This window comes from Mustela putorius, unplaced genomic scaffold (assembly GCF_011764305.1).
Source record: "Mustela putorius furo isolate JIRA1106 unplaced genomic scaffold, ASM1176430v1.1 tig00000281_pilon_pilon_pilon, whole genome shotgun sequence".
In the NCBI taxonomy this organism is placed as follows: domain Eukaryota; kingdom Metazoa; phylum Chordata; class Mammalia; order Carnivora; family Mustelidae; genus Mustela; species Mustela putorius.
Genome location: NW_025421343.1, coordinates 24,850,437 through 24,878,258, shown reverse-complemented (window position 1 = coordinate 24,878,258; position 27,822 = coordinate 24,850,437).

Here is a 27,822-nt window from a genome sequence, read left to right as displayed (position 1 = left end):
AATACTTAGCACCATCAGCCTTTTCTTGAACACAGAGATGATTCCTCACATTTAACAAATAAACAGAATGCAAGAGCCTTTACAAAAGCAAGAGAAAGTGCTATGGTGTCTTCTACCAAACATACCAAACAGACAAATCAGAAATCTCCCTTCTTTCCTTCCGAAATTACCCAAGTTCTTAAAGTTCCCTTTAAATACACTGTTTAATCAAAACGTGAATTTTCAGCATAGGGAGAACCTGAAGGATACACTAGACATATCATTCACACAAACCTTTTCCAACGTTCACAGTTAAATGGGAAGAAGATGTCAACATGCGATGAGACACACATTTAAGATATTTGGCATAACTAATAAGTTACGTCTATAAGGAGTGTGCCACAGATACAGTATTTGTTGATGAACCTACCAAATTCAAGAAATTTGGTTATAATCTGGCTTTGTTCTCAGCTTCCTTTTTTTTTTTTTTTTAAAGATTTTATTTATTTATTTGACAGAAATCACAAGCAGATGGAGAGGCAGGCAGAGAGAGAGAGAGGGAAGCAGGCTCCCCGCTGAGCAGAAAGCCCGATTCGGGGCTCGATCCCAGGACCCTGAGATCATGACCCGAGCCGAAGGCAGTGGCTTAACCCACTGAGCCACTTAACCCACTGAGAGGCACCCCTCTCAGCTTCCTTTTATATCTTTAGGACAGTGCAGCAAACTTTACCACAACAACTTTTAATTCTATCCCTGGTAAAAATTTTCTTAATGTTTCTTAAATTCCTGAAGTTATCTGGACCTGTGTGTTAATTGAGAAACTGATACCAGCCTTTGAATTGTTTTAGAGAAGGTGAATACTAAGAAACAAGGTTCCTGCTTATTTAGTTGAATTCTCAATCCCATCTACTATATAGAAAGTTGAGTCTACTGCTTTGTATTTTAAAACCTTGGGCACCTGGGTGGCTCAGTGGGTTAAAACCTCTGCCTTCAGCTCAGGTCATGATCCCAGGGTCCTGGGATGGAGCCCCCGCATCAGGCTCTCTGCTCAGTGGGGAGCCTGCTTCCTCTTCTCTCTCTCTGCCTGCCTCTCTGCCTACTTGTGATCTCTGTGTGTCAAATAAATAAATAAAATCTTTTAAAAATAAATAAAACCTTTACTTTCTGATAAATTTGGAAATCCTGAATATTCTCTTACTTGAAATAGTCACCTTCTAAACTCCAATAGCTAAATGGAAGGATAATCATAGATTCTATTCAAGGTCATCTACCTTTTAGGTCATTCAATTCCCTTAAATGTACAGTCCAAGGAAGCCTACATCTTTTTTTTAAGGCACAGAAGCAATGTTCAGTTTTGCTGGAATGTCCTTTCTCAAATCAAAGGGCTTCTAAACATTTTTATATTACGGACCCCTCTGGTGGTCTAGTAAAAAACTTATAAGGCCATGTCAGAAGAACATTTCTAAATGCATAATAAAAAATGTATAGGATTATAAAGGGAATCACTTATACTGAAATATGATAAAATATTTCCAAACTATTATGGAATAGCATATTTATACTTTTTAACATCTTAAAAAGAAGATCCAGCAAAGCATCTAATAACCACCGTAACTTTAGAGTAGTGATGAATAAGAAGAAAGATATTTTAAGAAACTGAAACAATTTTAATGTGATGTGAAAATATATGTAATTTCAGTTGATGTCGAAAGCACAAGTACTGATCATATTTCTGTGACTTACTGTCTACATTTATAATTATAGAAAATGCTGAATTTCAATTAAATGTAATTTTTCTACTCAAATTTTCTGGTCCGCAATTTTCTATTTATGAACACCTGAGGGGCCCATGGATCAGGTTAAGAATCCCTCAGAGAGATTTAAGAGCTTGAAGGAAAATGTAATATTGGCTTACTTACTCAATTATATGTCACTTAGAGTACATTTTCCAATATTTAAATAATTGTAGTAACTTTAGTGCTGATATATGTAACTGCCACTTTTAATACAAATTCAGACTTTTCCTTTACATTCAAGCCTTTGAATTCTCCATACGTAATTCATTACTTTGGTGATTTAGAGATTCTGTTACCATGATACTATAAAGTGAATTCTATATGAAGCAGGTTCATTTTGGATTACTTTCAAGGATGCTTCCATGTCAAAATGGCTTATTTTCAAATAGCCCCCAATTCAAGGTAGGTCCAGAATGTGAACTCCATGGAAAATATTACAAAGAGGCTTCCATGTAGCTGCTCCGCTAAATCAAATCTGCTTCTAATGTGTAATATTTAAACAGTGTGTAATGTTTAAACTTTCCCCAGATTACTAGTTGGTTTCCTGGCAAAACTCTGTTAATACCAAATAGTCAATAAATTGCCATCTACAAAGCAAGAAATTTAACAGTCCATCGCCTTAACCACTTGGCCACCTCATCACCTCAAAGCGAGAAATTTTAAATGCATCCCAAATGCAATTCCCATCTCAAAGCACCAAAATGTTTTTCTGAAAGGAGCTCAGTTTTCAAATACAGCATGTTGTGGTTCACAATTTTCCATGCATACAAACTACTGTGAGACTGCTAATTGATTACTTTACTCATTTATTTTGCAAGAAGTTTAGATAAATCTTAATAGTGACAATTTACTTCCTCACTCAAGACTAAGTCACATTATTAATCAAGCTGGCATAATTTGAGCTGAAAACAAAATATTTCATTAAGCAGTTGTTGAACAGAAGAAAATTTTGTATTGTTCTAAGTCTGATCACTTATGTAATAGTACCATCTAGTGGATTCTCATCCATAACACAGGAAACCAGGAAATTCTATAATCTGATTTGGGAAAACTACGCTTCTTCTAAAAAAAGGTTATGTTGTATGTATATTTAATAGACTTCTAACATCCTCAACTAAAGTATCTGAGCAGACATATCCCAAAACTAGAACTACAGATTGTCTTTCTCATCATTCCATGAAGTTCTATTTTATAAGAACTGGGGAGCTAGTCTGAGGGATGTAAAACAAGTATGTCATGTACCAAGTCTTAAATTCCTGTTGTCCAAACTACAGCATGGGGTATTCCAAAAGAGCAATATTCTAATACTGACAAATTGGGCACATTAGAATAAATGATCACATAAGTCTACAGACATATTCATAGAATAATTAGTTATTCAGCTACCAGTGTGGTATTGTCCTAAGCAAACAAACACAAATAAGATAAATCCCTTGATGTCAAGAAGTTCAAAATATCATTGAGAAGCTAAATGAAGAGTATAAACAAGTGAGAACAAAGAGGTGTATGAAAAAAGATATAGTGGCAGTAGAAAATGATAGCCCAGATCAGCTTTCCAGGAGAGGGTCAAGTAAAGCCTTATGGAAGAGGAACAGAAAATTTGGCTCAAAATGGCTTTCACAATAATCCTTCACATAACAAGTCCCAAGGCACTGTGACTCCAGGGTAGATTAATTCAGTAATTCAGTGATGTCAACCAAAGTGAAACCTGTAGGAGGATGCCAGTGGGAGCTGTCCACTCTGGTAAAGAAGGGTATTTTTATCATTACCATTGTTCAGAATGGCTGACACATGGTGATAATGAAAAGCAGACTGAATTTTAGCCAGTTTTATCACTGCTTTCAAATTCTCTACGTAAAATGCAGTCCCTTGTTGCCTTTTTTGCCCAATATCCAAAAATGAAGAAAAAATGGATAAATGTAATTTGCTGTTAATTCAAGGAAGGAAAAGAATGGGAACAAAAAATAATCATCACTAAGTGCCTATTTTACATATACTAAGGAACAGAAATCCTTTGTATAGCAACAGAGAGGAGCCTTTGGAGGCCAACTGTCACCCTTGGGTTGGTTCCCTGGGAGGATCTCTCCTGTCCTTTGTCCTCCTGGGCCTCTGGTTTTACACTTTGAGATTACATTCCTTGTCCACTGTCTTTGGGCTGCAGAAGAATATCTTCTTTGGCATTACACATCTTTAGCATTGATGTGTTATGTATCCATTCTTAATCCAATCACTGGTCATAATGGTTTAATGATTCATTAGGATTCATAAACTGAAATGAATGGCTATGTAAGAGTGTGTATTATATCCCACAGACTAGGGTTTAATAAAGGAAGAGATGGAATGAGCAATGGGTGACAGGCCCAAAGAAAAAGGAGTGGTAGGGAACTAGGGATGGGAGTTAGTACAATATTCTATAGAGAATATTTTAAGGGTAAACTTATATATCTTTACATATAGATGTACAGATGTATGAAAACCAAGTTGGGTTTATTCCAGACATGCAGTATGTTGCAACAGGACATATTAAAATATCTAATTGGGAAAGTTTTGATAACCACTTAGATACTGAAATAGATAAATGGATATCATATATTTATATAACACATAAATATGTGTGTAAATGTATTTTATATTTTGTTATATATAACTATAAATGTATAAAGTAAACATACTTATATACATACAGTTCCATTTCAATCCCAAAGCCAACATAACAGGACTAGAGGCAACCCTAATAAAGTCAAGAATAAGTCAATGATTTCCACTATGACCATCCATTTTTAACATTGTTCTAGTATGTACAAGCCAATTTAAGTAGAGAGAAAAGGAAAATAAAGGGTATGAAAGTGGGAAAGGAAGAGATAAAATAATCATTAATTACTCATGATGTAACTGTATACCTGGAGAAAAAAAAAGAATAGAACAACCATCACAAATAATAAAACAATTCTGTAAGGTGGCTAGGTACAAAACTAATGTATACTTAGCAATAACCTTCGTCTGGTCAACCAACTAACTAGATGTTAAAATGGAAAGAAAGACTTCACTTAAAATAACAACAGAAGAGATTAATGTATGTAGGAACGAATTTAAGAAATGTATAAATCTATAGGGGAAAACTCTAAAATGCTCACTGAGGTTAAAAAGACTTGAGTAAGTGGAAAGATATATCCCTAGGAAGACACCGTATCATGAAGAGGTCCAATTTCTATAGCTCAATCAAACATTAACTTACTCCCAATTTTAAATACATTGAAAAGTAAAGAGCATGAAGAACAGGGAAGATGGGGCGCCTGGGTGGCCCAGTCATTAAACACCTGCCTTCCACTCAGGTCATGTATGATCCTCCCAGGGTCCTGGGATCGAGCCCCACATCTGGCGCCTTGCTGGGCAGGAAGCCTGCTTCTTCCTCTCCCACTCCCCCTGCTTGTGCTCCCTCTCTCTGTGTCAAATAAATAAAATCTTTAAAAAAAAAAGAAAAAGAAAAAAAAAAGAAGAAGAGTGAAGAGAGTAAACTTGCCCTTCCAAGCTGATTCTATGCAGCCATAAAAAGGATCCAAGAAGCTTTTTCTTGATCCAAGAAAAGGATCCAAGAGGCTCTTTCTTTAATGGAATTCTCTCGTTAAAGGCGGGGGAAAGCAAGGGACAAAATGGTGTCACAGTGAGCTCCCAAGGGGATATCTATCAACTATCCTTTTAAAAGACTGAAAAAAAAAAAAAAAAAAAACCAACTTAGCTTTTAGCAAGGGACCTGGGTTACAAAACAAAATGAGGTGAGATTCTGAATAACAAGACTATCTCCTCCCTTTTGTAGAGCATTATCCGTCTTCACACAAAGGGTAGTCCAGCGCTGGGCAACATAGTAACGTTTTCTCACCTCTTTTTCAACAACAAAATCTGAATCGTTGAGATAGATCACCTATTTTATTTAAAAGTCTCCAATCCCAGCACATGTGGCTCTTCAAGAAGTCAAATCCTCCCTTTAGAGACAGTCATCTGGCACCATCAAACGTGAGTCATCATCAAACGTGAGTAGGAAATGGGAAGCAAGCGAAGGAAAAGTACTTGTTAGGCAAATCAAGTCCTAAACTGTTTCTTTTTTTTTTTAAAGATTTTATTTATTTATTTGACAGAGAGAAATCACAGGTAAGCAGAGAGGCAGGCAGAGAGAGGAGGAAACAGGCTTCTCGCAGAGCAGAGAGCCCGATGTGGGGCTCGATCCCAGGACCCTGGGATCATGACCTGAGCCGAAAGCAGAGGCTTTAACCCACTGAGCCACCCAGGCGCCCCAGTCCTAAACTGTTTCAATATTTTTATTTCCTCTCTATTAACAGGTTATCTTGCTTGCCACAGGTTATAGCTACCTGAATATTTCATTTATTCATTTTAATTTTTCCACACAACTGATACTATGAATTTTCTTTCACGTGCAGCTTTTGATGTACTCCCTAACTTCTGACGTCAGTCTCTTCATCAGATTTTCTAAGTAGACTGGAATAGCACTTCAAATCTCATCCTGACCTAAGTTCAGAAGCTTACTCTACGACAACGTTGATACAATTTCATCTTTCCTTTGAAGTAAAGTGCTATATGTGTACCTGTAGATGCCGGTCTAACGAATATAGAATTGTAGGAGTCCCAGTCAATGAACCTTGCTTTATCCAAAATTTCTGATCACCACTGATTTTTCATCATCTGTAACTGTCTTGTAAAATCAGTTCTGATATATACAAGGCCAAATCTCTAGGGTAGTATAACATGGCTGATTTTCTCCAAAATGGATTATTAAATCAAATAACAAAGCAATCATATCCTGAGTAATGACCACGTCCCCCAGGTGATCTGCACTACTGTGGTTACCAGGGTCTTTGAGTTGACAGCAGCATTACAAACATCACCCACTATAAATCATTCACATAAAGGACCATAACCAGTCCTTTGTCGCAAGCCCTCATTTTTTTTTATCCCATCACTTTAGCTCACTGATGGGTGCAAAGAAGGATCCTTAACCATTCCAGGAATGCACATGGGATATTCTGTATGAACACTTACGCTGAAAGCTTTTTATTCTCTTATCAACAGAGGATGGCTTTTCACTGAAATGACACTTGAAATATCTTCCAAATTTCCCTTAATGAATAAATTTTAACATGATTACATAGGTAAGAAAAAGATTTATATTTTATCTCTAATATTACCTTGGTAGGATGGCCAAGTTTCTGAGTAAATCTCTTTATAAAAAGCACATCTGAGTTGGGGTGCTTGGGTCGCTCAGTGGGTTAAAGCCTCTTTGGTTCGGGTCATGATCTTAGGATCCTGGGATCCAGCCCTGCATCAGGCTCTCTGCTCAGTGGGGAGCCCTACTTCCCTCTCACTCTCTACCTGCCTCTCTGCCTACTTGTAGTCTCTGTCTGTCAAATAAATAAAATCTTTAAAAAAAAAAAGAAAAAGCACATCTGAGTAGAGATAATGCCCTGATATACAGGTTGAATTAATGAGGTAACACTGGCAAGCAAGGAGAAGATGAATAAATAGATAAATAATAATGATGATAATGATAATGAAAATAACAGATAAATAATTACCAGACACCGCCTGGGCCTCCTCTAAATGGGCTCTGAAATTATTTAGCAATAGAAAAGCTTTGCAACCCTCAGAGCAGGCGGTGGCTCTCAAATAATTTTCTGCAGAGTTCCAAAAACACTTCTTAGACTCTATTAATATGTTAGCTTATTATCTGTAAGTGTCAGCTGTATGGGCATATTTCCCAACTACTGAAGAGTTTTTAATTTGTAAAAGGGCATTCTTGCCCTGCTCTCATCCCAGTCCTGTTGCTGGATAGAAGGGGATTGGGTATAGTTCAGAGCTGTGGTCAAGTGCACATTAACATACTTCCCACCTCATAATCACAGTCTGGTGAGGCCTGCTCATGTCAGTTATGTTTTATGGAAGTACAAAAAATTAGCACATGTAAAAACTGTCGCATCTTTTCAAAGCCCTTTAATTATTTGCAAGTCTTACCAACAAGGTCTGACACTGCCAGCCACACTGCTCAGCATATAATGGAGGATTAAAAATGATGTCTAAGATGGGCGTCTGGGTGGCTCAGTGGGTTGAGCCGCTGCCTTCGGCTCAGGTCATGATCTCAGGGTCCTGGGATCGAGTCCAGCATCGGGCTCTCTGCTGAGCAGGGAGCCTGCTTCCCTCTCTCTCTGCCTGCCTCTCCATCTACTTGTGATTTCTCTCTGTCAAATAAATAAATAAAATCTTTAAAAAAATAAAATAAAATAAAATAAAAATTAAAAAAATAATAAAATAAAAAATGATGTCTAAGAAAAACAACAATCAAAAGTGTTTTCTGTAGCTCTATGTTCTGATAATTTCTTGAGTTATATCTCATATTCAAACGTGGGTTTTGTTTTAAAACAGTAAAGCCTCCCAAGAAAATAAACAGATGATCAAACAAAATAAAAACCTATGTAGTTCTTCATGAAATAGCTAAGAAAAAAAAATAGCCATTTCCCCAGTAATTACTTTTTCTGAAGAACTAGGAGTACACTTTGATCTTAGGAGAGGAAATCTGAATGCAATTGAAAAGGCTGTTATCTCCAGCTCTGTTCCGAGGCTGTGAATAATAATAACAGCTATCATTTACTCAGAATCCATTCTTTTCTTTAAATAAATGTACTTGATATGTACATTCCTTATCTCTCAACCTCCAGGTAACCCTTTTTTTCAGGGCAGGTCGGGGAGGGTAAGTGGCCCGTCCAAGGTGGCAGAGTTAGAAATGGCTGGCACCACATGGAGGCATGTCCAATTCCAAAGCTCGGTCAATTTAGCCACTCTTTCCACTGTGGTACAGCAGGGACCCCACAGTTCTCATTCAACGGGTATGCTGCAACAGATGACATTCACATGAGGACATACCCCCCCCCATGGAGGCTCTTAACACAAAACCATTTCCATGAAAGTAAAACAAATGGTGCCGGAGGCAACAAACAAAAATACAATAAATCTTATTGTGCCACACTTTTTCACAGTAGATCAGTATTGGTGACTTAACTCTAGGTTGTCACTTAAATTTGGTATGACATAGATTATAATTAACTTCAGACATTTTAGTTAATGACCCCCAACTCTTCACTCAAATATGTATCACAAAGTATAGACGAATAGAAGTGACCGTGATATAGGCACAACATTGAATCCATTCCAATCTGTCTTTTTTTTTTTTTTTTAAGATTTTGTTTATTTATTTGACAGACAGAGATCACAAGTAGGCAGAGAGGCAGGCAGAAAGGGAGGAGGAAGCAGGCTCCCCGCAGAGCAGAGAGCCCGATATGGGGCTGGATCCCAGGATCCTGGGATCATGACCTGAGCCAAAGGTAGAGCTTTAACCCACTGAGCTACCCAGGTGCCCCCCCGATCTGTCATTTTAAAGCAAATCATTTGCAAGCTTTAGTAATTTCTTAATAGAAGTTAATTCTTGGGACACATTTTATAGCTAATTGTGATACATCTCTCTGTCAACACTGCAGTTAGGAATCACTCATGTAGCGTATAGGAGGTACTCCAATTTTAATTTTGATAATAACTATAGTTTTCCTTAAATTGATGTTAGTCTTCAAATCAGTAAGTGAGAAAGGGAGAGAGGGATGGAGTAAATAAGTGACTTTGTCATCCTAGTCAGTGGCTCAAATCTCTAGGGATTGGGAACATGGTAACTCCTGAGGGTACTTATTATAATACTAGAAACCTGCTTCTTAAATGAACCAAAAGCTTTTTTCCTAAAGCTTCCTCCCACCCAGTGGTGCATGTCCTACTTTCTGGAGCCACACAGAACTGTTTCATTCCTACTTAAATGTGGCAATCCTAAAAATATTGGAAGAGTAATCACATTTTTTTTTTTCTCTCCAGGCCTAACACTGCCTGTTCTTTCAACTATTTCTCCCACAATGTGATTTTTCAGTCTTCCCACTACTCTGGTTGCTCTCCTCTGTTTTTCTTGTGCTGAACTCCTTAAATGCTTCCTCTACACTCAGCATTCTCATTAAGCGCAGTTGGCTTCCCCAGCATTGACTACTCAGGGAGAGTGCCTTGTCATTCTATTGGCCAAAACGACTCCTAACACTCTGTCTAGCATTACCTTTGGCTCTTTTGTTCTTGATATTGCTGCAGTCACCCTGTGGTGGTGATTTTCAATCTGTGTTCCTAGAAACCCTAAGGTTAGCAGAAATACCTCAGAGCAGATCAAGATGTTACGGAACCTGGACTGGATCGCCCAACAGAAGAACCAAGCAGCACTTGGAGATCTTGGAGGATAGGAAGTTTATTTAACATCCACTTAGAGGAGATGATCTCCAAAGGTCTGAGCCCCAAGCACAAGCGGGGGGTGGGTAATTTATACAATTCTACTTCCACATACTTGGCATTTTTTGTGAGGGGGGTGGGGCGGGGAGCGGAACAGAAAGAAAAACCCGGAAGAGCCCTGGAGCAGGGATGGGGACTCCCCTGTTGGCTGGGTCAGCCATCTTAGGACAGAGATTTTTCCTCTTCAAAGAGGAGGCAATAGCCAAAAAGGGAAATTCTCTCACATCCCTGGCTCAACTAGAGAAATTATACTTTTATCCACTTCTATATTCAGTTTCTGCATGGAAATTCATTTGGAAAGAATGTTCTTAAAAAAAAAAAAAAAAGTTTTAAGTTTGAATAGTATTGCCCTAGAACACAGCTGATACAGTACAAAGGATTGTCCAGAAGACAGGAGAGATACAGGAAGCCAAAGAGCTATTCAGGCAGGAATACCTTGTGCCAGGAGCTCCGCTTCTTCTAAGCAGTCTGTTAAGTTGAGGTCAATATAACAATTGCATTCTGAGAGTGTTGCTTCTGCTCTTAAAAAAAAAAAAAAAAAAGCAAGCTCATCCTCCCCACTAAGGGATGCTCCTGCCTGACAGCTGGGCATAGCCAACTCAATTCATTTGCCTGGCATTGGGAATCCCGTGAGGATTTTGAAAAATAGCCCTCAATACTAAACATCAGCATCTTTGAGGGGGCTTTAAATACCAGTACCCAGTCACTATGCTGAAAGATTCTGATTTTACTAGTTTTAGATACAAGCTGGCCATCAGTATTTTTTAAATCTCTCCAGGTGACTTTAACGTGCAGAGTTGAGAACCTCCCATTTAAGACCAACCAAACATAATTTAAATAGGAAACAATTTGGTTAAATGTGGAGAGCCAGTGGAACTAACAGTTGAAGTAAATGAAGAATTCAGTAGAGCTGATTATTTTATGGTGAGGGTCAGGCAAGAGGAGGAGGTCCTAGGAAGTAACCATTTCACAGAGAATTTCTCTTAGACTTCCAAGTGATCAAAATGCATACATATTGAGAGGCTAAATTCATAGTACTCTCCATATGTACCTTGGAATGATTTTCTAAACCATCACTTTTGGATATAGACAACACTCTGGCAACAACCAGAGGCCTCCTAACCTGTAGATGTCTATTAAGTATAGTAGAACCAAACAAGGGTTGAAAAAAAAAACAAAATCAAAAACAAGGGTTTGAGTCTGGAGAAATGAGAAAATAAGGAGCAGGACAGACTAAATCATTTAAACTGTTCTCATGCCTATACCCTCAACTCCCTAACCCCTCAGATTTCCTTTCCTCTAACAGATTTATTCAGTCCTTATTTACTAGGTCAGAATATACTGAGTATGGGGAACTCACTTTTCATCAAAAAATGAAAAGACATTAATGCTGCTCCCTTGGAGCTCAAATTCACATAGATGAGCTGATGGTCTAGCTTTCCCTTTCTTTTCCTTCAAGTTTTTGAAGTAGATTACATTCCATCTGTCAGCTTCCTTGCCTCTAATTCACACCTCAGCCTAGAGCAAACTACTACCCACTGTCCACAAACATGGCCAATAACCTCTTGGCCACCAAATCCATTCACTCAACACTCAATCAAGGTTTGAATGGCCAAAGTACTTTTCCGGTTCGGTGTTGTTTTATTAACCTTGTTTTAGAATTAGATACTATCAACCATTTTCCCTCTCCAGAACTTCTTCCCTCCCAGAGTTCCTATTCCTTTCTGCACACTCCACACTCCTTGTGTCTCGTGCCCTGACAACTCCTCTACCACAGATTCACTTTCTTGCTTGATCATCATATTTATTTCCCTGTATATTATATCTATCATTACATTACTGACTTCAAAATCAGTATCATTAAAAAAAAAAATCAGTATCATCCACTCAAACATCCCGAAGGCCCAATCTATTATCTACCTGCTCACCCGACACCCACCTAGATGTCCCATGGGCACCTCCCTCACTGCTCTCCCCCCGACACTCCCACACTTTTGGAACAACACCATCCTCAGCTGTAAAGTAGGAAGAGTTCTTTTTTTTTTTTTTTAAGATTTTATTTATTTATTTGACAGAGAGTGATCACAAGTAAGCAGAGAGGCAGGCAGAGAGAGGAGGAAGCAGGCTCCCCGCGGAGCAGAGAGTCCGATGCGGGGCTCGATCCCAGGACTCTGGGATCATGACCTGAGCCAAAGGCAAAGGCTTTAACCCACTGAGTCACCCAGGCGCCCCTAGGAAGAGTTCTTCACAGTGGTTATCCTTTCCCGATATCCAGTCCCCTCATAAGCCAGTGACATAACCCAGGGAAATCCTCAGTGATTTACTCCTTAGATGGCATTTATTCTTTTGAGGAAGAAGGGCAGAATGCCACTGCATATCCTTTGGTTAGAATTCTATAAGCTGGAGTGGTAATTCAGGACCCTGCGTTTTTACAGTCGTTAAAGAAACAAACGTTATATAATTACAGAAATGACTATGTAAATCAAATGAAAATACTTAAGTTTTATAAGTTTTATACCTTTTTAATGAGAAAAAGAATCAAAGGTCAATCAGATGCTTTTAAGACAGGATTTGATTCTTTCCCGTTCCTTCTCAGTCTGACATAAATATCAGCATCCTTCATAGTCAGTTCCCCTAAGAAGAAATCTAATATGAAACCAGGGGGAGAGGTATATTTAATATTTATTTGTTAAAATATAATAATAAGGGCTCTTCATGGACCAATCTTTGCATGGATTAGCATATAGGGGAATATGACCCATCAGCAAAACAGAATTAGAACAGTGTTACAAACTTTTCTTATACTTCTCAAGGAACATAATAGGATATACATCCATAACTCTAGATCAAACTCTTTTTTTTAAGATTTTATTTATTTATTTGAGAAAGAGAGAGCATGTGCACACAAGGAGGGGGAGGGGCAGAGGAAGAGGGAGAAGCAGACTCCCTTGTTGAGCCGGGAGTCTGACATGGGGCTAGATCCCAGGACTCTGGGATCATGACCTGAGTAAAAGGCAGACTCTTAACTGACTGAGCCACCTGGGCACCCCTAATAACTTCTAACTTCTTCAATCTCTTTTCTCCTTTCCCCTAAATCTTTCATGCCCTACCCACACCCTCCCCTCCTCTACCCCAACCACCTGGATGTGTCGCCCTCCACACCTTCATTCTCCATTCTTCATTACCATCTCCACCAAAGTCTTTCTGGACTTGCCTTTCTCACCAGTTTTCCCAGTTCTAGGTAAATGTAAAGCCTGGAAGTAGACTGACAAAGACAGAACTTTCTTGAGAGAGTGTTAGAAAACCAAATTCAACTGAGTAAATTTAAAGACCTAATTGACTTTATTCAACACTTCATGAATAAAGCAGCAACCCATCTAGCAAGTAAAAAGAGAAGCTCCCAGAAGGGGTCCAAAATGGAATGATTTTATAGGTAGAAACAGGACAGGATGAGGAGGTAATGAACAAAAGAAAATAAAAGATTTCAGGCAAGGTTACCTTCCCTTAGTGAAAAAGGACCGGGTCTTATGAAGCAGTTTAACTCACTAGTGCTGACCAGGAAATTCCAGACTGATTGATTTAAAATTCCACTCTTGGGGGAAGCAGGGGCGGTTTAAAAGGGCAATCAAGTCTTGGTTTGCTGTCCTGGGACCAACTTTGGCCAGTAGCGTTTTGTAAGACTCAAGACAGGGGACAATTAACATAAGCGAAGACAAAATTATTGTCAGCCAGTAAAACAGTGAAAGAAGAAATAGAAATATATACTTGTCAGAAATATATATTTGGTCTTCACCCCTATTTCTGACACCAAGCTCCTTAAAAGCCATGGGATTTCCAGTGTGATAACAGTACAGGTGTCTTTTGTTAATGAGATGTTTTGATTTTATGTTAATGAGATGACTTGGAAAGCACCAAAGGCTGGCAACTGGACTCTGGGCGAGGGGAGCCAATCCTATGATTAAAGAATTGGAATTTTCAGTCCTACCTACCCCCATCTCCAAAGAGGGGAAAAGAGCAGAGGTTGAACCAAACACCAGTGGCCAATGATTTAATCAATCGTGATTACATAATGAAGCCTCCACAAAAACTCAAAAGGAAGGGGTCCAGAGAGCTTCTAGGCTGCTGAGTATGTGGTTATCTGGGTAGAGTAGTGCATCTGGAGAGTGGACCTTCCTCACCCCTTCTCCCTTCCTTGCCCTACACATCTTTTCTACCCAACTGCTCCTGAATTACATCCTCTTATACTATGGATGGGTGATCTTGTTAGTGAAATGTCAGAGTTCTCTCTGAGCCACTCTAGTAAATTAATCCCACCCAAAGACAGGGTCATGGGAACCTCTGACTGGTAGCCAGTCAGAAGCACAGGTAACACCTGCCCTTGGAATTTTGCCTGTGAAGTGGAGGGGAGTCTTCTGAGCCTCAACCAGATGCCACTTCCAGGTAGACAGTGTTGAAGTAGCAAAGTGGAAGGGATTCCCCTTTTATTTTTTTTAAGATTTTATTTATTTATGGGGCGCCTGGGTGGCTCAGTGGGTTAAAGCCTCTGCCTTCAGCTCAGGTCATGATCTCAGGGTCCTGGAATCCAGCCCCATATCGGGCTCTCTGCTCAGCGGGGAGCCTGCTTCCCCCTCTCTCTCTGCCTGCCTCTCTGCCTGCCTCTCTCTCTCTACTTGTGATCTCTCTCCCTGTCAAATAAATAAATAAAATCTTTAAAAAAAAAAAAGAGAGATTTTATTTATTTGAAAGAGAGACAGTGAGAGAGGGCATGAGACGAGAGAGGGTCGGAGGGAAAGGCAGACTCCCAGTGGAGTTGGGAGCCGCATGTGGGACTCGATCCCGGGTTCCAGGATCATGACCTGAACCAAAGGCAGTTGCTCAACCAAGTGAGCCACCCAGACACCCAGAGAGTCCCATTTTAGAAAGGCTCTGTCTCTGCTCTGTTGCTGTTAGGCCTCATTTAATAAGCCAGAGAATCTCTGTTCCCACTTCAAGGGGAAAGCAAGAAAGTTAATCATTCTCTGAAGTTTTGTCCCAGGCTCCAAATACCTAGTAACATCCAAGAACAGCTAGGTCCTGAACATGAGCTTCAAGCAGATCTCAACTGACACTGGCATCGATTCCCTGACCTTCAGTAATTTATACAATAATACCTATTGTTCACCTGGCACTCGCCTTTGATTGGACCTTATTCTGGATACCTGAAGGAACACATACTCTAGACCCTTTGGCAATATAAACCCCTAACTCCAAGCAATGACAAGACTCATTCCCCTTTTCTTTCTGAATCTCCCAGACACTCCACTATTTTCTGACTGTCACTTATGCTATTCAATAAACTCTTTTCACTTTCTCTCCCTCATGTTCTGATTTCAAACCTGTATGAAGCCAATGATCCTCCTGGCTGGTCGTGTCCTGTGGGACCCTCCCCTGAGTTCTAGGACTGAGCCTGCCTGCGTCAGTCTCACAATTAAAGTTGATTTGTAGGACACCCAGCTCATGTCCTGAGCATTGCTTGTGGTGTGGAGGGAAAATTGCCCTCCACACACTGGAATTAGGTCCATTAAGTATGTAACTGAACTCTGACCCATCTACACTAGCTGACCAATGACTTCCAAGACTGGAGGCAGGCAGAGGAACTCAGGTTCAGAGTTCTACGTCTCCTACATAAAAATAAACTGCCTCTATGCCTCTTCCACATTAACAGGTAAAAATTACAAAAATATAACCATTTGAAGTTTCTTGAAATTGCCCGAAGGGAATACAGAAAATGAAAAAAGATTTATTCAAAAATCTATTAAGTTCTCTCAAGAACAGTGAGCACCTGTGGCACTTAAGCCCTGACTTGCTCCTAAAAAAGAAGACCCAGTTGTCACCTTAACAACCTCCATTTTGACCTCCATCTGTACTTTGATTTTTTTCTTCTTTCCAGTTTATCCCTTAACTCGGGCAAAAGACCTAGGGGATTGGAAACTACTCCCTCAAGCAGTAACAACTGCCCTGATACCAGCTAGATCTCGCATGATTGGCCCCAACACCATGACCAGAGCTGACCTTTACTGCCCAACTTACAGAAACCTAGAAGTATTTTTAGCACTTCCGAGAAGAACTAATCCACTGCCTTCCCAGTGTTGGCCTCGCTGAAAGAAATTCTTGTTTCATCACCACACATGTTTCAGTCTTTGGATTTTATCCGTGATGAGTGGCCAAACCTGGTCTGTTTGGGACCCCTGGAGGCAGGAGCTCTTGTATTCTTGGTGCCTGATTATACTCCCTCCTGGATCCCCCAACTCAGCATGAATTAAAGTTCCTCTCTGGATGAATAGGGCCAAGAATGTAGGGCTCCCTGGCTCTCCAGTTCCCAGTCAAGCTATAGCATCTCAGCAGGAAGGCCACACTGCCTCAGTTCTAGGTAAGTGCAGCCAATGGGTTGAGAACTACCTTCCTCCACCCAGCGCACACCCATGGGTTGAAGGCTCTACCCCAAGCACAGTAGGCCAAGAATACTGAGGCCCCATTGCCTTCACCCACTCAAAAGGCTGCAGTTCCATGTCATAAGAGGCAAACCCAAGAAGACCATGCTACTTCTCCACCCACTGCACAGCTCATAAAGCAGAGGCATCACTACAAGAGAAGGCAACTATCCTTACTCCCATCTTTGGAGCAGTGACTCAGGGATGTTTGCACAGAGGCAGAGAGGCAACAGAGAAGTTAAAACCCAAATGACAGTGTCTGTAAGTCTTTTGTCAAGGACTCTTCATTTCCCCAGGGAAGAATCCTTCATTTCCTTTCTAGGATACATCCACCTGGTTCCAGGATGCTGGGGCTAGCGTGGGAGAAAGGGAATGAGGGTGCCACAATTCAGAATGCAGGTCTCACGTGGTCTCGACTGTCCCACACAAGGTTTCCAGAGACTAAACTTTCCTGTGGGGGCAGGATTAGCCGTGGCACTTTGAGTGCTCACTATTATGTGTATTTCCAACAATAACCCCTCTTCAATTATTTCCCACACCCCCACCTTCATGATGGCTGGTTTCTCTAAATTCTGAGACTTCAAACTTCTGTGCTGAACTCTCCTCTGATTTTAGACAGTGAATCCTTGCTCTCCTGTATCCTCTACCAAGGAGGCTGGACACCGAAAAGGCGTACTTTCTCATACCCTCGTTGAAGCCAGGAGAGGCTGAGGAACCCAGTTCTCACCTGTAAGATGGAAGCCAGTGACACTAAATGGGGCTTCAGGGACAGCTACCTAAGAGACACAGAACTGGTCTTCATGCTGCTCTCCTTTCTTCCTGGAGCTGCACGCCTCGTCCTGGGCTATGGGGCAGACACCTCCTGCTGATACATATGTATGGATGAAGTTTTTTGTTTTGTTTTGTTTTTTTTTAAAGTAATCTACACTCCCAACGTGGGGCTCAAACTCACAACCCTGAGATCAAGAGTCTCATGTTCCACCAACTGAGCCAGCCGGGCTCCCCTACAATAGGTCTTTAGAAATCACAGTGAAAACAAAAAATTAAAAAGGACTTAGAAGCCAATGAAATCACTAATGATCCCAGAAATAGACATATGTCCTGGAACAACACCAGAAACCTCCTACACAGGAAATTCTCGGGTTTCTTAGAGCAGTTCAGTGAAATATGAAATAATTTGCTCTGGGGATTTCTACTGCATTGCCCCTTACCACTTTGCTGACTCTCTCTTTGGCTCTATTGTGGTGAATAATTTCTGTTAAAAACAAAAAACAAACAAAAACAAACAAACAAAAAAAAACCTCACACACATATGCACAAGCTCTCAGTTTGTCTTTTCTTCTCTTCAGAGTTTTCCTTTAGAAGCAGGAAAGGAACACCACTGTGACCCCAGGAGACTGCCTGCCTGGCACATCTGGGCTTCTGAATCAGGACTCACTATTCCCAAAAGAGACCAGCCCCTTCCTCCACAGTCATACTGGAAAGAAATCGATAGTTCATGATTTCTTGGAGAAGGCTGTTAAGGCAGATTTGCATTGAACATCATGTGGTACAACATATGAATGCATACACACTCACATACATTCACTGCCTTTGATTACAAAACTACCTTACATACCTGTGTTAATCCCACCAATCATCAATGACAGCTTTGTTCTCTTCCCTCCAGCCTCCCCAGCCACCACCCCCTGTAATTTATTTTCTGTCTGCTTCTCATCTTTACATTTATCAGCTAACCTTTTTTTTTTTAACTTTTTTTAATTTTATTAATTGAGAGAGAGAGAGAGAGAGAGAGAGAAAGCAGCTGAGGGAGAAGAAGGATCAGACTCCCTGCCAAGCAGGGAGCCCAACGTGGGACTTGATCCCAGGACCCTGGCTCATGACCCAAGCAGAAGGCAGATGCTTAACAGACTGAACCACTAAGGTGCCCCTGCATCAGCTAACCTCTTAAAACAAGATCCATCTGTAGGATAAAACCTTATTAGAAAAGAGTTTGGGAGGGTGCTACAATAAGAACTTTTTCCTATCACACTATAGCCACAGATTTTGCTGTTTCTTGAATTTTTTTACTCACTTTCCCTCTGTGTTTGGCTACATTGCTCCTCTCACACTTCCTCAACTTTTCAATCTTTGAGGTCTTCTGCACAATTCCTGCTCCTTTTTCTTTTATTATTTCTAACTCCTTCACAGTTTCATAACAGTGGTTCACAGATCAAATATTAGAGTAAATCAGCAAGATTCTAATCCAGGTTCTCTCTTACTATCTGTAATTTCATATATTAATGTTTCTTAGCTTTAGTTTACTCATACACAAAAGGCTATCTATCTCTCCATAGTGTTGTGAGGATTAAATGAGGAAATGCAGAACATTTTTGAGCACCACGCCTGGCCCCACTGAAAGAGAGGTAGCTCTCTCTCTCTCTTTTTTTTTTTTTTTAAAGATTTTATTTATTTATTTGACAGACAAAGATTACAAGTAGGCAGAGAGGCAGGAAGAGAGACGGGGGGAAGCAGGCTCCCTGCTGAGCAGAGAGCCCGATGTGGGGCTTGATCCCAGGACCCTGAGATCATGACCTGAGCCTAAGGCAGAGGCTTTAACCCACTGAGCCACCCAGGCATCCCAAGTTAGCTCTTAATAGATGCTGGTTCTATAGTAGACTGTGCAGTACCCTACCTGGACCTACTGTGCCTGCCCATTCCCCTGTTCTCTAATATTTGATCTGTGAACCACTGCTTGGTCCTTATAAAACCTCTTAAGATAAGCATTATATCCCCACTTTGCAAATAAGTTTGATTCAGGTCCATTGATATTACAGTACTTACATATCTGGCACACGGTAAACACTGATGACTGGCGCAGAAAAATAACTAATACAGCATGACAGGAAATATACTCAACATCATTAGCCATCAGAGAGATGCAAATCAAAACCAAGTGAAATACCACTTTATACCCAAGTACCACAGCTTAAAGAATAAGCAAACAACAACAAAAACACAGACAGTAACAAATGTTGGCAAGGATGTGAAGAAAGTAGAATCGCCCTATACTGCAGGAGGGTCTATGAAATGGTGCGGCCACTTTGGGAAACAGATTGGTAGAACCTCAAAATGTTAAATATAAAGTTACACATGACTTGGCAATTCTACTCCTAGCTATATACCTAAGAAAAAGGAAAACACCTGTCTACACAAAAATTTGTACACAGGGACACCTGGGTAGCTCGGTGGGTTGAGCCTTTGGCCTTCTACTCAAGTCGTGGTCTCAGGATCCTGGGATCGAGCCCCACGTTGGGCTCTCCTTGGCGGGGAACCTGTTTCCCCCTCTCTCTCTGCCTACTAGTGATCTCTCTAAATATATAAAATAAATAAATATTTTTTTAAAAATCTGTTTACAAATGAGCTGGAAAGCATTATCTCTAAGAGCCAAAGAGTGGAAACAACTCAAATGGTTATCAGCTGACGAATGGATAAATAAAATGTGATAAATGAATTAATATGTGCTATAATGTGGATGAAAGCAGAAAAGATTATGCTAAGTGAAAGAAGACAGTCACAAAAGATACATTATATCACTTGACTGCAGTCATATGAAATGTCCACCATAGGCAAACCCATAGAGACAGAAAGTAGATTAATGGTGCTCAGAGCTGATGGCATGGGGGTGAGGCTGCTAATATGGCACAGAGTTCCTGTTGGGGGGGGGATAAAATATTCTAAAATTAAATAGTAGTAATAGCTACACAACACAGTAAACATACTAAAATCCACTGAATTGCATGCTCTATGTGGGTGAACTTTAGGACAGGTATATTATACCTCAATAAAGCTGTTTTTAAAAATGAAAGCATGATAGAAAAATGCAGAAGATTCTAAAGAAAATATAAATAAAGGGTATGATGTAAGGATGTAAGGATGATTTCAGCTACAAGTAACAGGAAACTCCATCTAAACTAGATTAAACAATAAAGGGATTTATTATCTTCTATATCAAGGAGACTGTCAGGAGGACAGTTCCAGGGTAATTAAATCAGTACCTGCGTGTCATTTTCAGGATTCTAATTGTTTCCATTTTCCTGTTCTTCCATTCTCAAACTATTGGCCTTTGCCCTCATACTTGTCCCCTCATGATCACAAGGTGGCTGCCATAGCTCCACATGTCACTCTCTCACCAACAACACACTACAGGAGAGAATATCCCTTTGCTTCCCTTTTTAAAAGTGAGATACACTTTCCCAGAAGCTACAATAATAGGTTCCCTCCTGTGTTGGTAATAAGAACTGCGTTACTTGATTATTTCTAAAATAGTCACTGGTAAGAGGAATACATTTATTGCTATTGGCTTAAACCAGTAAAGATTCAACCTCTGGGTCCAGGAAGAAGCCCAGCCATCCTTGATGCTAAAAGTAATCAGAGTGTTGCTCAATGGAAAGGGAGGATGTGTGGAAGCAACCAACATGTGCCACAATGTGAACCAAGGAAGAGATCCTGGAAAAGCCAATGCGTAAGCTAAGCTGTCACATGCCAGCAGAGGTGGGGCAGACTGAGTGGGCTCAGGAGTGGCTTGAAGAAAAAGCAGGGGAGAGAGGGCATTCTAGAGAAAGGTGGCAGAATGCACACAAAGACCAGGAAGATGATGGAAACCCACAAGCTATTCAGTGAAATATAAAATGATGAAAGATGGGGTCATGAGCCAGCAGGTAAACTAGGTTTGTCTGCCTATGAGCAAATGTTTATGAAACTGGAACTGACAGGTCAAATCTGTGTTGGATTTCTCTGTGAGACAGATGTTCAATAAATGACCAATGCTTCCCTAAGACATCAAAATGAAAAGTGAAACAAAGAAAAACAAGTTGAAATTCTAACTTTAAACTAATCCTCCTGCTTTTGCAAAATAGCCTCTCTGTGTCCCTTTCTCCTCTTCCTCTCCCTTTTAGGCACAACGGCCTACAAGCCAAGGCCCGATCTTTAGGTAGCTTGTATCTGCTGGACTGCCCGCTTCATGAAGTGTTCTGGGATGGAGCGGAGGCTCCTGCCATAAGAGGTTCATTGAACGTGAGCCTTTTCTCCTCTAGAGCATTTCTGCCGTAAGGTGTCCCAGCATGGCCGTATGATTTTTCACTCTGAGTGAGTGGTTTGATTGGGAAAATGGCTTAGAAGAATTCAGAAGGGAGAGATGAGACTACATTCCTAATGGGTACCTTTTAGACTCATGATGTTCCTGTGAAACGTCATCTGTCCTACAATTCATGAATTCAGGGGTGGTCTCCAGCTCCCCGCCCACGGCACATCTACACAACCTAATAATGTGAGCTGTTACTGGAACCCCACAACTGAACCTGGGGAGGCATCTCTAGCCAATTGTAGCACCTCTTTACATTCAGTCTGGATGTGGCCTCATCACTTTTTAGGCTCAATGCTCCACAAAACCAATAATAACCTGTCAGATTTGGTACGAAAAGACACAGAGGGTAGGAATCCGTCATGTTATCACACAGGCCCCCCAAGTGAAAGGAATTCTATTTACTCAGTCCAGACAAAGAGTGGTAAGTTAGTGCCAACCTGGATGAGTTCTTTTCTGGTTGGGGTGACCAGGAATCACCGCTTTGACAATGATAAAGATGGCTAACCTTTGGATTCTAAGCCAAAAAATGCCATTTACACCGACGGCAGTAATATGCTGAAACTAATTACTATTATATCCCAGGTCATTCTAGGACATCACCACTGCATCTGCAAAATAGATATAAAAAATTATTTTCAAATTCCCCACAAGGGAAGTAAAAAACCTATAATCACTGAAAATTTCTAATTTAATAAGGAGAGAAAGCAGATGAAAACATGTTTATAGCTCATATCTGCCAAACAGAATTAACTACTATGCACTTTAAAACTCTTCTTCCAGTGGGGGATTAGGTGCAATAAAGCCCAGCACATTTTGTCTCAACCATGAAATAAAATGATCATCTGCTTATCTATCATTTATTTCACACAGAGGGCTCACACCAATAAAACTCTGGTTTTATAGAGCTAGGAAGGAAGATAAAACCCATAAAACATACTGTACAGTTTTATAGCTTAAAGACATGTCTCTCAGAAAGGTGAACCAAATATTTACAAACAAGCCTATCTCATTATCTTTTTTTTTTTTCAGACTGATTTTATTCACAATATGGCAATTCCCTGGGTATCTGGAGGTCAGGTTCCAGCAATCCTGTAGGTATCCAAGCATGATCAGGGTAACCAGAATTTCCTTATGAAGAGGAAAATGGTTTTGGCACTGTTGTCTAACACCTGCTGGGTGGAAGTGGCCCTGGGGTGACAACAGAAATAAATGGTAGCTCCCTTCCCTACTCACGTAAGTAGGAGGAAAGGAGGGGACCCGAGGTCATCATCACGGATGAGAGATGTCAGACAGACAAACAGCTTCTCTTCTGGAATCAGTCCTCACTTAGGGGGATTCTTGCTGAATCTCTGAATCTTTGATCTTTTACTATTTCAATTCTGTCTGTTCAATTTAATAGAAATGTACTGAATAACACTATAATCTGGGCACTGGGGAAATAATGAGCTCCCTCAAGGAGCTTATTGTTTAAGAGGGGAACAGAAGCCAATAGATGATTCTAACGTAGCCTGTTAGGAGCACAACAGAAGCACAAGCAGAGGTATGGGATGAGGACGAGGTCAGCCCTGTTGGAGACAGGTGGGCTACTGTGGAAGGGCTCTCAGAAGGCGCTTATATAAACATAACTGAAATGATGTATTATGACTGCATTAAATGCTACCATTTCATATCTGTTAATGGGGTTGTAAAATATATAAACCAGTTTAGAAAATAATGACTCCTGGGGCGCCTGGGTGACTCAGAGGCAGAGGAAAGCCTCTGCCTTCCGCTCAGGTCACGATCCCAGGGTCTTGGGATCAAGCCCCACATTGGGCTCTCTGCTCTGCAAGGAGCCTGCTTCCTCCTCTCTCTCTGCCTGCCTCTCTGCCTACTTGTGATCTCTGTCTGTCAAATAAATAAATAAAATCTTAAAAAAAAAGAAGAGGAAGAAGAAGAAAATAATGACTCACATAAGAAACCACACACTTTGGCCCTACTATCATTACAGACAGGTCTCTGATTCCTTCTCTTTCTATTTACAGGATTCCTATCCTGGAGGGGATGGAGATCAGGAAGTGTGATTAGAATGAGGGGACAGAAGGAATCAAAGTGTCAGGTAGAAAGAGAAAAGAAGCAGGCTGTACTCCCCCTTTTCTGATTCACACTTCACATCTCCAGTAGCCTACGCTGAAGAAAATGAGATTTAACTTTAAGTCAAGATTAATTATTTAACTATTACATGCAATGGGAAAGAAAGCATCCTTGGTTACCTGAAAATGTGAGAAAGTTATAGTGTTAAATCTCGTTCGAGGGCAAAGAAAAAAAAAAGCCCCACAAAATAACAAAAGGAGAGTAGTAGACAAAAATAAACTGCTCCATGATTTAATTCCAAAGCAATGCTTGTTCAACAAGAGAGAGAGACCGCTGAACTTCAAGAAGGAAATGAGAAGGAAGGAGGAACGGAGGCATGGAGAGAGACAAGGAAGGAAGTAGTGAAGGAAAGGAGGAGGAAGAGAGGAAAACTGGAATGGGAAACGAATTGAAACCCACAGTGAAGGAAAACTTCCAAAAAGTAGAATAAAAAAGAAAGTCACATGAGACAAGAAAAAAGGTAAAAAAAAAAAAAAATTAAAGAATCGATCTAAGAATTTTAAGATGCAACTAACAGGATTTCAAATGAAAAACAAGTGAGAGCCATGGGATTCAGAAATCCCATTTCTGGGTCTATACACCGAAAGCCTTAGAATCAAGGACTCCAAGAGATATTTGTACATCCAGATTGATGGCAACATTATTGGTAACAGCCAACCGGTGGAAGCAACCCATGTGTCCATAGACAGATGAACAGATAAATAAAAAGTGGTATGTACATACAATGGAATATTATTGAGTCCTAAAAAGGAAGGAAATCCTGACACATGCCATAACATACAAGAACCTTCATAACATGATGCTAAGTAAAATCAGCCAGTCACAAAAGGACAAATACTGTATGATTCTATTTATGTAACAGCAATGATTAATTTTATATGCCCACTTAGCTAGTCATGGTGCCCAGATATTTGGTCAAACATCAGTTTAGATGTTGCTGTGAAGGTATTTTTTTAGATGAGATTAACAATTAAACCAGCAGACTTTGAGTAAAGCGGATTATCCTGCAAAATGTGGGTAGGCCTCATCTAATCAGCTGAAGGCCTGAACAGTACACTTAAAAATGGTTAAGATTGGGGCACCTGGGTGGCTCAGTGGGTTAAGCCGCTGCCTTCAGCTCAGGCCATGATCTCAGGGTCCTGGGATCGGGTCCCGTGTCGGGCTCTCTGCTCAGCAAGGAGCCTACTTCCCTATCTCTCTCTCTCTATGGCTGCCTCTCCGTCTACTTGTGATTTCTCTGTCAAATAAATAAATAAAATCTTTAAAAAAAAATGGTTAAGATGATAAATATTATGTTATGTGTCTTTTACCACTATTAAACAAATATACAAAAAAAAATGAGAGAAGATTGTCACTCATGAAGAACATGAATCCAGGGATTGGAAAAGGCTACCAAGAGTCGAACAAGAAAATGAGAAAAGACCCACAATAAAGGCATTACTATTGTGAAATTCCAGAACACCAAGATTAAGGAGAAGATTATAAAAGCTTTCAGAAAGAACAAAACATATAAAAGGTCACTCATAAAAGGGAACTTTAGGGGTGCCTGGGTGGCTCAGTGGGTTAAGGCCTCTGCCTTTGGCTCAGGTCATGATCCCAGGGTCCTGGGATCGAGCCTCACATCGGGCTCTCTGCTCAGCAGGGAGCCTGCTTCCTCCTCTCTCTCTGCCTGCCTCTCTGCCTACTTGTGATCTCTGTCTAATAAGTAAATAAATAAATCTTAAAAAAAAAAAAAAAAGAGAGAACTTTAGAATGACTAAATTAGACTTCTCAAAAACCACAAGGGAATCTGGAAGTAATAATTTTAAAATTCTGAGGGAAAATTACCTTCAACCTGATTTCTATACTTAGTCAAAATATTAATCAAGTACAACAGTAAATTTAAGATAGTAGATATGTTAAGAATGTTCTTCATCAGGGTGCCTGGGTGGCTCAGTGGGTTAAAGCCTCTGCCTTCTGCTCAGGTCACGATCCCAGGGTCCTGGAATTGAGCCCCGCATGGTGGGGGGTGTCTCAGCTCATCAGGGAGCCTGCTTCCCTTCCTCTCCCTCTGCCTACTTATGGTCTCTGTTTGTCAAATAAATAAATAAAATCTTTAAAAAAAAAAAAAGAATGCTCTTCATCAAATAAGAAGTAAACCAAGAAACAACGTATCCATGAAATGAATCTAAAAGGCTGACAAAGAATATTCCCAGAAAATAGGACTACATGCAACAGGCCTAGAGATAGAGACTGGAAATTTGTGTGCTCAAGAAAAGTCTCCAAAGAAAAAGAGGTCTTTTTTTTTTTTTTTTTAAGATTTTATTTATTTATTTGACAGACAGAGATCACAAGTAGACGGAGAGGCAGGCAGAGAGAGACAGGGAAGCAGGTTCCCTGCTGAGCAGAGAGCCCGACGAGGAACTCGATCCCAGGACCCTGAGATCATGACCTGAGCCGAAAGCAGAGGCTTTAACCCACTGAGCCACCCAGGTGCCCCAGAAAAAGAGGTCTTAACAAAATATCTGATAAGCCTGTCTATGAGCAAAATTATATTGAGATGTTTTCTCTCTTTCTTTCTCCCTCCAACTCCCTCCTTTATTCCTTCTTATTCATATGCATATTTGTATTTATATCTTACTCATATGTATATAAATATATTTGTATATTTTAATATACTTCTATGTACATATGAAACAAAACAAATGAAAAAAGCTATGCAATTATTAACTTCAGGATACACTAAAATAAAGTGTACAAAAAAATACACACGTGGAGAAACTGAGCAACGAAATTATGCTGAGGAAAAGTATCAAAGTGTTAAATTATCATCCCTCATAATAGCAAATGAACAGTTAATGTATAGAATTAATAAATTAAGACAATACAGCGTTACTCTAAAATATGGAGGCAGATTACAAAAGAAAAAGGTGAGAGTTAAATGTGTTTGCCTCTGAGAACAAGACTGGGGATTGGGAAGAACTGAATATAATAGATTGACTTTTTTTTTCCTTAAAAGACTTCTATTTTGGGGTGTGTGGGTGGCTCAGTTGGTTAAGCCACTGCCTTCGGCTCAGGTCATGATCCCAGAGTCCTGGGACGCAGTCCCATATGGGGCTTCTGCTTTGTGGGGAGCCTGGTTCCTCCTCTCCCTCTGCCTCCCCCTCTGCTCTTCCCCTGCTTGTGCTCTCTCTCTCTGTCTGTCAAATAAATAAATTATTTAAAAATAAAAAAGACTTCTATTTTATTTAAATGTTAAAACCGTATTAGAAAAAATAAACTTAAAAAGTATAAGGAACTATACATCTGTTAAATAAATCCTTCTATTAGACACCACTTAATGCTAATGTGGATGGGGAACATGAACTCTCATTGCCTAGTGGTAGAAATACAAAACGGTACAGCCACTTTGGAAGACAATTTGGCAGTTTCTCACAAAGCTAAATATACTCTTCCCATAAAATCCAGCAATTGTACTCCTTGGCATTTACTCAAATGAGCTGAAAACTTACTTCCACACAAAAATCTGCACGTGAATGTTTGCAGCAGCTTTATTCATAATTGCCAAAGATTGGGAGCAACCAAGATGTCCTTCAGCAGGTGAACAAATTTTTTAAAAATGTGATACATTGAGATAATAAAATATTATTCAGAGCTAAAAGGAGATGAGCTGTCAAGGCATGAAAATACATGGGAGAACATGAAATGCATAGTACTGAGAAAAAGAAGCCAGTCTGAAAAGACTATGAAGGGTAGCAGAATATTCCATCCAAAATGTGCCACTTTGGCCTAAGGATTATTTTGAGCTAAAGACAATTAAGTAGGAGATTCAAGGGCGCCTGGGTGGCTCAGTGGGTTAAGCTGCTGCCTTTGGCTCGGGTCATGATCTCAGGGTCCTGGGATCAAGTCCCGAGTCGGGCTCTCTGCTCAGCAGGGAGCATGCTTCCCTATCTCTCTCTCTCTGCCTGCCTCT